Genomic DNA, 14,163 nt, shown 5'->3' on the forward strand with positions numbered 1-14,163 from the left:
TGCCATGTCATTTAATCATTCATTTAGTTGTTGCCAAGAGCTCCTCCGCCTGGAAACATGCAGCCCCAAAGAATCTACCAGCATTTTCAAGTCTTTCCATAGATTTTTTCCTGAAATGTTGGATTGCTGTTTTTTTACTTCCTCACCCCCCATCCCCCACCCACTCACCCTCATGCATCACAGCATCATCCATACACAACCCTTCTCCATTCACCCTATCTTCTGTCCTTTCCCGTCCTTCCTCAACAGACATTCCTCTTTTTTGTAATGGCCCTTTACCTCTGCCTTCCACACCTCTTTTACTAATCTTTCTTCACTCATTCTTTCCATGTGTCCAAACCATCCTAATACTCTTTCATCAACCCTATCTCCCAGCTCCCTTTCCACCACTGTTCTCCTCACCTCCTCATTTCTCACTCTATCTAGCCTAGTAACCCCTATCATACTTCTCAGACATTTCATCTCAAACACATTCAAACTCCTCTCTTCCTCTTTTATGTTCCATGTTTCTGCCCCATACAGTGCTGTTGGCACAATCACTCCTTCATATAACCTCCTCTTAGTATCCATTCCCAGATGTCTATTTCTCATTACACTTTTTAATCCACCAAGGCATTTACTCGCTTCTCTCAATCTACATTCTACCTCCACCCCCACTCCTCCCTTTCCTGCCACATTCACACCCAAGTATCTAAAACTATCCACTTCCTCTAGTCTCACACTCTCAATGCTCACTTCCAGCCTGCTGTCATTCTCTACCCTTGTACATCTCATCACCTTTTACCCACATTTATCTTCAGCTTCCTTCTTTCACACACCTTCTCAAACTCTGTCACTAACTTCCTCAATCCCTCCTCTGATCCTGCTACAAGCGCAGTGTCGTCAGCAAACAACGACTGGCTTATTTCCCACTTTTCTCCATTTTTAACCATCTCCAACTCCTGACCCACTACCCTTGCATTCACCTCTCACACCACCTCATCCAGGTACTGTATAGATTGAACAGCCAGGGCAACATAACACATCCCTGATGAAGTCCCACCTTTACCTCAAACCATTCACTCTCTCCATTTCTAATCCTAACACAAGCTCTACTACTCTTGTAAAAACTCATGACTGCTCTTAACAGCTTTCCTCCTATCCCATATATCTGCAGTACCTCCCACAGTGCCTTCCTGTCTACCCTGTTGAAAGCCTTTTCCAGATCCATAAAAGCCCCAAAAAACGTCCTTGCCTTTTCCTATAGCTTTCTCACATATCTGTCTTACCACAAAAGTCTGATCTACACAACCCCTACCTATTGTAAAACCACACTATTCCTCACCAATTACTCCCTCTGTTCCTCTCCTAATCCTCTCAATCAAGACCCATAAGCCTTCCCAACTACACTCAACAAGCTGATCCCTCTGAAACTACTACACTTGTCCCCCTTTCCCTTGTAAAGCAGAACTATACAGGCAGTCCTCCGGCAGTCTACCCTCCCTTAAACAAACATTAAATAACCTCACCAGCCAGTCCACCATAACTGTACCTCCTTTCTCCAGACATTCTACATGGCATCCATCCAACCCAAGTGCCTTACCTGCTCTCATCATCTTAACAGCTGCCTTCACTTCATCTTTTCCTATTTCTCCTCCATTTTCCTCACTCATCACTCATTTTCTTAGCACTTCCCACTGCAACTACTTTTCCCTCCCTATCCTCCTTCACATTTAGCAACTCCCTAAAATACTCTGCCCACCTTCCTCTCACTGCCTTCTCTTCCATTATCATCTCTCCATCTGTACCTTTTACCTTTTCTTCTCTACTTGATTTGCCTCCTCTTCCTCTTTTTATCACTTTCAAAAATTTCTGTCATACTCTTACCCCATTTCATGAAAAGAAATAATGGACTGAATAATGAACCTTGATGTCAGGAAATCACAGCCTGGATGGAATCACAAACTGGATACTAAAAGAATGTAAAGAAGAACTAATAATCAAAATGTATAACATGATAAGTTGCTCACTCAAAGAAGGAAAAATACCAGAAGATGGGAAAAATGCCAATGTTGTACTAATGTATATAGGAGGAAACAAAGAAGACCCAACAAATTACAGACTGGTTTCCCTTACAAGCACAGTAGCCAATATTTGGGAAAAAGTTATCAAAAGTAGATGGATAAAACATCTGGAGAACAATATACTAAATCCAAGAGAATTCAGATTTAGACAGTTCCATCATGTGCCACACATTTGACCTGTTTTTACTCAAGACTACTAGATATAATACAGGAAAGGGATGGATGGGCTGATTGTGCTTTCCTAGACCTACAAAAAGCTTTTGACAAAGTACCTGTATATATATCAAAGGTTTTTTCCGCCTTACACAGGATTTAGCCAAAAAACAAAGGTATAGAAATCACTCCCACCTATTCCATACCCTACATACTCCACTCCCCTCTTCCCTCCCTCCCATTTTGGCATCTCCTGGATAACAGGGCTTCCCTGCATCTTGTCCAATGCCCTGGGTCAGAAGCAGTGCTGCAAGACACAGCAAGGCCACTTCATTAACCCCCCTCTCTATCCCCTCATGCAGAAAAGGAGAAAAAAGAGAGAAATCCCTTCAGGCTGCATCAATTTATTTCTCATACATATTCCTTCACCCCCATCCCCCACCCACTCCCCCTCATGCATCACAGCATCATCCATACACAACCATTCACCATTCACCCCAATCTTCTGTTCTCTCCCATCCTTCCTCAACAGACATTCCTCTCTTTCCCAGAACCTCTTTTACCCCATCCATCCATCCCATCCTAGGTTGCCTCCTCATGTTCACTCCTTCCACCTCTGCCTTCCACACCTCTTTTACTAATCTTTCTTCACTCATTCTTTCCATGTGTCCAAACCATCCCAATACTCTTTCACCAACCCTATCTCCCAACTCCCTTTCCACCCCCATTCTCCTCCTCACCTCATTTCTCACTCTATCCAGCCTAGAAACCCTTATACTTCTCAGGCACCTCATCTCTAACACATTCAATCTCCTCCTCTCTTCCTCCCTTATGTTTGATGTTTCTGCCTTAGTGCTGTCAGCATAATCACTGTTTCATACAATCTCCTCGTAGCATCTATTCCCAAATGTCTATTTCTCATTACATTTTTTAATCTACCAAGGCATTTACTCGCTTCTCTCAATCTACATTCTACCTCCACTGCCACTCCTCCCTTTCCTGCCATATTCACACCCAAGTATCTAAGATTATCCACTTCCTCCAGTCTCTCTCATTTAATACTCACTTCCAGTCTGCTGCCACTTTCTCCCCTTGTACATCTCATGACCTTACTTTTACCCTCTAGGAGTTTGACAAAGTACCACACAAAAAACTATTAAGAAAACTGGAAACTATAGGAGGGATACAAGGTAAACTACTGAAATGGATGGAGGACTTCTTGCATGGAAGAAAAATGAAAGTAGTGCTCAGAGATAAGAGTTCTGCTTAGGAAGAGGTGATTAGTGAAGTTCCACAAGGATTAGTAATGGCTCTAATAATGTTTGATATTTGTGTAAATGACATGGACGAGGGTGTAGAATGTTACATGAGTTTCTTTGCAGATGATGCTAAACTGTTGAAAAAAGGGAGTACTGAAATGTATTGTGAGTTGCTGCAGAGATATCTGAACAGGGTTTGGGAATGGAGTCAGAAGGGGGAAGTGGACTTCAACATTAAGAAATGTAGCATAATGGACTTTGGAAAAAGTAACAAAAGGATATCAGGACAATATAAAATTGGTGCAGAGGAAGTAAAGAAAGTGGGATCTGAAAAAGACCTGGGAGTAATCATCACAAAGGACATCTCCCCTGATGAACAGATAAACAAAATTGTCGGAGAAACCTACAACTTACCAAGATCACTAAAGGTGGCTTTTACTTGGATGAAGAAATGGTGAAGAAAATACTAGTCACACTGATAAGGCCAAAATTGAAGTATGCAGCAGCACTATGATCACCCAGTACCCAAAAGAATGTAAGGAAAATTGAGAGAATCCAGAGAGCAACTATGAAGATGGCCCCAACACTTATCAAAACTGTCATATGAAGAGAGTGTAGCGATGCGCCACCAGTCTAAACCAGACTGGCTGTGATGCATTCCGACCCAAGCTTATACAGTATATGCCCCATAGTGGGCAAGGATAGTCAGCAAGGACGTCCGAATGCAGGGCAGCTGACCAATCAGAAGCCCGGAAAACTCGCCGGAAACCAGTCGGCAGACACTCAACTTAGGCCTACATAGCCCGCTTGTCATAGTTGGCAAGCAAAGTGAGCAAGAGCATCCAGAAGAAAATTAAACGAGCCGATCGGAAGCCAGTACAAGTTGCCTGGGTCCGCACCAGCTTCCTTTATAAGGAGGGGGACCAAGCCGAGAGATCAGTTCACTCCAGGACACAACATCTTCAAGCAACAGTCATCTCCACACACATTTAGAGTTAAGTAAAGCCAAGTACATAGAGTTACTGTGAGTTTCACTCCCCTGGCATGTCTGAACCTAACCACAACAAGAGATTGTCAAAACTAGAATTGCCAACTCTGGAACAAAGGAGAGAAAGAAGTGACTTGTTGAGTACAGAATCATGAGAGTTATGGAAGTACTTGATAGAGAAGATTGACTAAATTGGGATAAGAGAAATACAAGGGAACATGAAAGGAAGCTCAAAAAGGACAGTTGTAGATGAAACAATAGTGTGTATAAACACCATACACAAATTTAAGAGCACAAAATATAATTTTAGGATATAATGTCGCTAGAGGACGAAATGTTACGTTAGGATGTAATGTCATAGGAGAAAATGTCGCAATGGGATGTAACGACAGTGGAGGACAAAAGATCACGATGGGAAGTAATGATAGTGGAGGACAAAATATCACGATAGGATGTAATGATAATGGAGGAGAAAATATCACGGTAGGATATAATTTCAGTGGAGGACAAAATATATTCTTAGGAAGGGATACCGGACAGAATGTCAATGAAGGCCAAAATATCATGATAGGATGTAATGACAGTGGAAGACAAAAGATCACGATGGGATGTAATTATAGTGGAGGAAAAAACATCACGGTAGGATATAATGTCACTGGAGAACAAAATATAATTTTAGGAAGGGATGCCGGACATAATGTCAATGAACGACGGGAGGCCGGCGTGAATCACGGTGACGTAGGGGGACAAAATGTACGAAAGAGATCGGATGACCGTGATCGACCAGATGTCCGTGATGGGGGAAATGTTAATGTTAATTTTGATGGGAGAAATGTTAATGAGGCATTTAATGTGAATGAAGGACCAAATAATAATATAGAGCAAGGTATAAATAAAAAAAACAATATGATAATGTAAGACATGATATTGAAACTCAAAATGTGTCAAAAAGAAATAATCACGAGTTTCTTAAAACCATGTACTTTAATGCTCGTAGTATTAAGAACAAATTTCAAGAAATACAGGCGTATGTCAAAAGCGAAAATCTCGATATGATAGGAATAACTGAGACATGGTTAAATGGTACAGAGTTCGAAGCTGAATTTAATATTACGGGATTTAAACACTTTCATCAGGATAGAAACCACAAGAAATGTGGGGATGTTCTGTTGTACGTTAAAAACAATGTTCATGCTTGTGTTTTAGAGAAAGTGAAACAGGATGCATATGATAGTTTGTGGATTGAGTTAACCCAAACAAATGGACAAAAAATGAATATAGGTATAATATATAGGCCAAAGATATTATCATTAGCAGACGACAAACTGTTATTTCAAGAACTGTCTAGTTTCTGCAACTGGGATAAATTTATTGATAATGGGTGATTTCAATTTTACTGACATTGATTGGATGACCCTTGAACATGGCCATATAGGTAGTCGCTTGATTGATTTTCTTGGTGACAATTACTTAATTCAGCATGTAAAAGAGCCCACAAGATATGGAAACTTACTCGATCTATTGATCACTAGCCGCGAAAGCATGGTAACTGATGTAGAAGTCGGTGAATATGTTGCAAATAGCGATCACAACTTAGTTAGATTCAAACTCCTAAACAATTTTAGAATAGATACTTGTCTTTCTAAAATACCCGATTTCAGTAAAGCTCAGTTCATAGGACTACGTCAGGAGCTTCAGCTTACAGATTGGGAGGCAAAATTAAACGAAAGACCTGTAGATCAGATGTGGGAAATATTTCAAAATACGCTCACTAAGATTATTCAAACTTACATTCCTTAGGACAGACGTCCCCCAAATCAGGCTCGCCCAAAGTGGCTCGACAAAGAAACTGAAAAAAGTATTGCTAAAAAGAGACAGGCTTATAAGAAATATAAGTGCTCGGGTGCATCTAATGACTATGAAAGTTATGTATCAATACAGAGATTTAAAAAAGACAATAAGAAAAAGAAAACGACAATACGAAATGAACATCGCTGAGAAATCCAAAGAGAATCCCAAAGAATTCTATAGTTACATTAGAGATAAAAAGGTTGTTAGGAATCACATTGGTCCACTATCATCTGCTGACGGTCAACTTGAATATTCAAATGAAGGAATGTGTAATATCTTAAACAATTGTTTTAGCTCGGTATTCGTAAACGAAACACCTCACAGTGAATTCCAAACTGAAACCTGTGAAAAGTCTAGGATAAACTTACTCACTACGGTAAATATACATACATACATACATACATACATATACCAAGGCTTTTTCCCCCTTCCAAGGGAGGTAGCCAAAAAGGGAAAGGCATAAAAACACTCCCACCCATTTCATCCCTAAATACACTCCACACCCCTCCCACCCTTCCTCTCATATGAGCACCTCCTGGATGACGGGTCATCCCTGCACCCTGCCCACCGCCCTGGGTCAGAAGCAGTGTCGCAAGACACAGTACATCCACAGCAAGGCCGCTTCATTTAATCGGCGACCCCCCCTCTCCATCCCCCTTTGCATATAAGGCGAGGACGGGGAGAAATCCCTTCGGGCTGCGTCAAAATTTACTCACACATACTACCCCACCCCCCCGCCCATTCCTCCTCATGCAGTCACAACATCATCCATATACAACCATTCTCCACTCACCTCTGTCTTCCGTCCTCTCCCTTCCTTCCTCAACAGACATTCCCCTCTTCCCCAAAGCCCCCTTCACCCCATCCATCCACCTCATCCTAGGACGTCCCCTCATGTTCACTCCCTCCACATCTGCCTTCCATACCTCTTTTACTAGTCTTTCTTCACTCATTCTTTCCATGTGTCCAAACCATCCTAATATTCTTTCATCAACCCTATCTCCCAAATCCTTTTTCACCCCTGTTCTCCTCCTCACCTCCTCATTTCTCACTATATCCAGCCTAGTAACCCCCACCATACTTCTCAGACACCTCATCTCAAACACATTCAAACTCCTTCTCTCTTCTTCTCTTATGTTCCACGTTTCTGCCCCATACAGTGCTGTTGGCACAATCACTCCTTCATACAGTCTCCTCTTCGCATCCATTCCCAAATGTCTATTCCTCATTGCACTCTTTAAACCACCAAGGCATTTACTCGCTTCTCTCAATCTACATTCTACCTCCACCTTCACTCCACCTTTTCCTGCTACACTTGCACCCAAGTATCTTAAACTATCCACTTCCTCCAGTCGCTCTCCCTTAATGTTCACTTCCAGTCTACTGCCACTTTTACCCCTTGTACATCTCATCACCTTACTTTTACCCACATTTATCTTTAACTTTCTTCTATCACATACTCTCCCAAACTCTGCCACCAGCTTCCTCAATCCCTCCTCTGACCCTGCCACAAGCGCAGTGTCGTCCGCAAACAACAGCTGGCTCACCTCCCACTTTTCTCCATTTTCTTTAACCATCTCCAATCCCTGACTCACTACCCTAGCATTCACCTCTCGCACCACCCCATCCATGTATAAGTTGAACAGCCAGGGCGACATAACGCATCCTTGACGAAGTCCCACCTTTACTTCAAACCACTCACTCTCTCCATTTCTAATCCTAACACATGCTCTACTACTCTCATAAAAACTCTTGACAGCTCCCAAAAGCTTTCCTCCTATCCCATAAATCTGCATAACCTCCCACAGTGCCTTTCTGTCTACCCTATCATAAGCCTTTTCCAGATCCATAAAAGCCCAAAAGACATCCTTCCCCTTTCCTATAGCTTTCTCACATATCTGTCTTACCACAAAGATCTGATCTACACAACCTCTACCCGTCCTAAATCCACACTGTTCCTCACCAATTACTCCTTCTGTTCCTCTCCTAATCCTCTCAATTAAGATCCTCCCATAAGCCTTCCCTACTACACTCAACAGGCTAATCCCTCTGAAATTACTACATTCACACTTGTCCCCTTTTCCCTTGTAAAGAGGAACTATACAGGCACTACTCCAGTCCTCCGGTACTCTACCCTCTCTCCAGCAAACATTAAATAACCTCACCAACCAGTCCACCATCAATGAACCTCCCTTTTTCAGACATTCTGCATGGCATCCATCCAGACCAGGTGCCTTACCTGCTTTCATCATCTTTACAACTGCCTTCACTTCATCCTTCCTTATTTCTCCTCCATTCTCCTCACTCATCACTCTCATTTTCTTCGCATTTCCCACTGCAGCTATCTTTCCTTCCCTATCCTCCTTCACATTCAGCAACTCCCTAAAATATTCTGCCCATCTTCCCCTCACTGCCATCTCTTCCATTATCATCTCTCCATCTGTATCTTTTACCTTTTCTTCCCTACTTGATTCGCCTCCTCTTCCTCTCTTAATTTCTTTCCAAAACATCTTTTTATTACTTTCAAAATTTTCTGTCATACTCCTACCCCATTTCACATCTGCTTTCCTCTTTGCCTCCTTTACCTTTTGCTTTACTTCTCTTTTCTTTTCTTTGTACGTCTCATATGACTCCCCTGTCCTCTTTTGTAACCAATCTGTGAATGCTCGCTTCACGGTAAATATAACAAAAGATAAAATTTAAATGTGTATAGATAAACTCAAAGTTAATAAAACACCAGGGCCTGACGGTTGGCATCCAAGAATCTTAAAGGAAATGAAAAATGAGATTGTTGTTCCATTAGAAATTATTTTCAAGAAATCCATCATATCCGGAGATGTCCCAAGAGAATGGAAGCTAGCTAACGTTACTCCCATATTCAAAAAAGGTGACAAAAAGAAGCCAAATAACCATAGGCCTATAAGTTTGACTTCAATCGTAGGAAAAATAATGGAAACTATCATCAGAGATGCTATCGAACATCATTTAGAAAGTAACCGTTTGATAAATGATAGCCAGCATGGTTTCAGACGGAAACGTTCTTGCGTGACTAACTTACTCGAATTCTACAACACAGTTATCTCGAATTATGACAAAGGAAACAATATAGATTTAATATATCTAGACTTTGCAAAAGCTTTTGATACCATCCCACACGAAAGGCTACTTACTAAATTAGCTTTACACGGAATAAGTGGTAGCCTATTAGGTTGGACTAGTAATTGGTTGAATGGTCGAAAACAGAGTTGTTTTAAATGGAAAAAAAATTCTAGATGGAAAAATGTTACAAGTGGAGTTCCTCAGGGTTCCGTTCTTGGACCACTTCTATTCATAGTATATATAAATGATATAGACCATGGACTAAAATCTACTGTTTCCAAATTTGCTGATGATACAAAACTGTGCGGAGTGGCAAATGATCACTCAAACCAATTAGATATTCAAGAAGATTTAGATAAATTACAGCAATGGTCTGAAGAGTGGCTAATGAAATTCAACACAAGTAAATGCAAGGTAATTACAGCAATGGTCTGAAGAGTGGCTAATGAAATTTAACACAAGTAAATGCAAGGTAATGCACATAGGTAAAAATAACAGTAAGTACGATTACAACGGCGAGCCACAAAACTGATTCCAAATATCAAAAATAAATCATACGAAAATCGACTAAAACATATGAATTTGTTTTCTCTAAAAAAGCGTAGACTCAGAGGTGACTTGATACAGGTCTTTAAGATTTTAAAGGGAATTGACAACATCAAAAGTGACAAAATTTTCACACTGAATGAGAATCAGACAAGAAACAATGGTCTCAAACTGTCCGGAAATAGATTCAATTTGGAAGTAGGTAGAAACAACTTTGCCAACCGTGTAGTTAATGAATGGAATAAACTTCCTGCACAGGTAGTGCAATGTAGTTTAGTTCGAAGCTTTAAGAATCATTTAGATAAACACCTAAGTAAGATGCTGTAATGATTATAATTTATCTTATATTATTTGTTTTTGGTTTGTTATCATTTGTCTGTCTGATTTTCATTTATTATTAGTTATATGTCAATTTATCATTATTTACTATTTACTTGTTTGTTTATTATCTAACTATACCTATGCATTTATTTATGTATTTCATTTGTTATTTACATTATTATAATTTTTATTTATTATTTTATTATTATTATGATTTTTTTCGCATCCGACCTAGATATGGACCAAAAGGTCTCCTGTCGGCATGCTCCGCCTTTGTAATCCTTTGTAGACATGGCAAGATACAGAGACAGGACACCATCAGCATAGCTCCACTTCCTGTAAGATACAACTAGGTAAATACATTTAAACTTTTCCTCTTTTATGTTCCATGTTTCTGCTCCATACAGTGCTGTCAGCACAATCACCCCTTCATACAATCTCCTCTTAGCATCCATGCCCAACTGTCTATTTCTCATTACACTTTTTAATCTCCCAAGGCATTTACTTGCTTCTCTCAATCTACATTCTACCACTGCTTCCACCCCTTTTCTCGCCACTTTCTTTAACCATCTCGAGTCCCCTGCCCATTACCCTTTCAATTACCTCTCACACCACCTCATCCATGTACATATTGAACAACCATGGTGATATGATACATCCTTGGCAAAGTCCTGCCTTTACCTCAAACCACTTGCTCTCTCCATTTCTAATTCGAACATAGGCTCTACTACTCTTAAAAACTTTTGACTGCTCTTAATGGCTTTCCTCCTATCCCATATATCTGCAAAACCTCTCACAGTGCCTTCCTGTCTGCCCTTGTCACAATTTTTTAAATTGTGACACCCAGCTCGTTGTCTCCCTTCCCATTTTCTCGTCTGTTTTCTCTCCGTATCAGCCCTTCATTCCCCATAGTCGGGGGAATTTCCAGTCCTTAAGACTTCTAGTAGCTGCATCCTTTCTCCTCGTTATCCTCTTCATCTGTCATGTCATTTTTGACAACCAATTCAATGCCTTAACGAAGGGAGAGACTTCTAATATCTAGAAACACCCCCCACCCCTTTTTGATTTGTGTTCTCGGAGCCATGCCCAACGGTCCGCACTCACACAAAGCACTCAAACACACCCCCTCCCCCCCTGCGCGCTGCCACATATTTGTTTTAAGCTAGGTAATTAGAATTATTAGGACTGTGTTTAACCCGCTCGTGAACAGTGTCTACCTCAAAGAACACTTGGAACTGTGTCACCCTCCCGCATGAACATTATTCGTAGTACCCTTCGCAACTAGGGACGGAGACATAGTACTATTGGCAACGTCGGAAGCCGGCTAGCGGACATCGTGACCTGACCTGTCGCAGGACAGGGGCAGTCTAGCGTGGGTTCCCATCCATGTAGGAACTCCTACACGGTCTCGGAAGATTCAGGTGCATCGATCTCGCACAGTGGATACGATGAGTTCCTTTCGTTATTACGAACTGGTTAAACGTCATCCAATATTCAAGGCATAGTGAACACGTGAACACGTGAAACTTTTTAGTGATGAACTCAGTGCTACGGAGTTCCGTGTTACCGGTGATCAGGATCTTATCAACATCGCGTAGACTACCAGGATCATCTCATCAAGAAAGCCAGATGCAGATACATCCCCTTTCGGGACATCCAGACCGGAGGGACATTGGCAGAATTGCGGAGAGACGCCTACCCAGCCGTCTTCAGTGCCCGCTCGGAGATGTCAACTTAACCAGGCAGTTCCCGCCCATCGCCAACAAAGGCCTCATCCGAGGTGTGAAGCCGTGCTCGCCTGAATCCACTCCCACTACCCACGTTAGATGCTAAGTTAAATTTATTTGATGTTACTGTAAGATGTTTAGTTGAATCGCAGGGAGACAGAGTACGATAGGAACCATTAATTAACTTTTAGACCTACCTTTATAGACTATACTAACCATATTTGATATTTGAACAAGTTATCAATTAAAAGTCACATTAGGAATTCTGGGTTTCATTACCCAAAGACGGTCATCTTTATGAGTTGTCCCCACACCCCTCTTTGATTTACTCACACTTGCCTTGGAGGGAAGGCGAGTGGTCCCGAGATGTGATAAAAATCACCTGGACTTCGGTTCCCCAACTGCAGCTATCTTCCCCCTCCCTTCATCAATCACTTAAGGTACGTGTTACCCACACCACCTCATCTACCACCTTCTTCCACTGTCCAGGAATTTGCGTCAGCCCTGCCATAAACCTTTTCCAAATCCATAAAGGCAAAAAAAAAAACATCCTTACCTTTTCCTAAAGCACCTTTATGAAAATTTGCAATACAGCTTGTTAATTCTACCCATGTGGCTGATATTTCTACAATAAGTCAGTGGTGGAGATTTCAAGGAGGAATTCTTGTTTTGTCATACTTTAGATCTGACTACAAGAGGTGAAGACCTTTTCCATGAAGTCTCATTTTTTTTTTAGATCGGAGGACTTTCTTGGAATAATATATGTGTGTACTGCTGATGAAGCACCAGCAGTGCTTGGTAATCAATCAGGGTTAAGAAGTAGCTACTAGAGGCCTTAAGACTTCCAGCGCTGCCATAGAGTGAAGGAAATGTAATAGCCGAAGGGGCTGGAAATAAACGAAATAAAATGGGAATCACTTATAGGCAGTGTGTCACAACGCCAAAGTTGTGACAATAATGATAATACTAGGTGTTTCAGTCATTACACAAGTCCAAGGGTGGGACAGAATTCTATGTGGTCATGACCTCGGAGCTGGAGGTCTGGGATGCTATTCATTTCAAATAGACCCCTGTTTTTAACCAAACTGTCTAAAAGTTGTTGCATACTGTCTTTAGATATTTATGTGGTTCTCATACCGCGGCTCGTAGACTGATTGCATTGCCCCGTGAATCATTCTCAGCCCTGGTACCTAGAAAGCCAAACGAGGCTTATATTATTATTCTATCCTATTTATTTATTTATGGAGGAGAAGGCAGTGAGAGGAAGGTGGGCAGAGTATTCTAGGGAGTTGCTAAATGTGAAGGAGGATAGGGAGGGAAAGGTAGTTGCAGTGGGAAGCGCTAAGAAAATGAGAGTGATGAGTGAGGAGAATGGAGGAGAAATAGGGAAGGATGAAGTGAAAGCAGCTGTTAAGATGATGAGAGCAGGTAAGGCACCTGGTCTGGATGGATGCCATACAGAATGTCTGAAGAAAGGAGGTACAGTGATGGTGGACTGGCTGGTGAGGTTGTTTAATGTTTGTTTGAGAGAGGGTAGAGTGCTGGAGGACTGGAGGTGCCTGTATAATTCCGCTTTACAAGTGAAAGGGGGACAAGTGTGAGTGTAGTAGTTTCAGAGGGATCAGCTTGTTGAATGTAGTGGGGAAGGCTTATGGGAGGGTCTTGATTGAAAGGATTAGGAGAGGAACAGAAGGAGTAATTGGTGGGGAACAGTATGGGTTTAGGACAGGTAGGGGTTGTGTAGATCAGATCTTTGTGGTAAGACAGATATGTGAGAAAGTTATAGGAAAAGGTAAGAATGTTTTTTGGGCTTTTATGGATCTGGAAAAGGTTTATGACAGGGTAGACAGGAAGGCACTGTGGGAGGTACTGCAAATATGTGTGATAGGAGGAAAGCTGTTAAGAGCAGTCAAGAGTTTTTACGAGAGTAGTAGAGCTTGCATTATGATTAGAAATGGAGAGAGTGAATGGTTTGAGGTAAAGGTGGGACTTCGTCTGGGATGTGTTATGTCGCCCTGGCTGTTCAATCTTTACATGGATGGGGGGATGCGAGAGGTGAATGCAAGGGTAGTGGGTCAGGAGTTGGAGATGATTAAAGTTGTTGTTTGCAGACGACACTGCGCTTGTAGCAGGATCAGAGGAGGGATTGAGGAAGT

The sequence above is a fragment of the Oratosquilla oratoria genome, chromosome 15 (assembly GCF_046742065.1).
Source record: "Oratosquilla oratoria isolate Oo_2021 chromosome 15, ASM4674206v1, whole genome shotgun sequence".
Lineage (NCBI taxonomy): Eukaryota > Metazoa > Arthropoda > Malacostraca > Stomatopoda > Squillidae > Oratosquilla > Oratosquilla oratoria.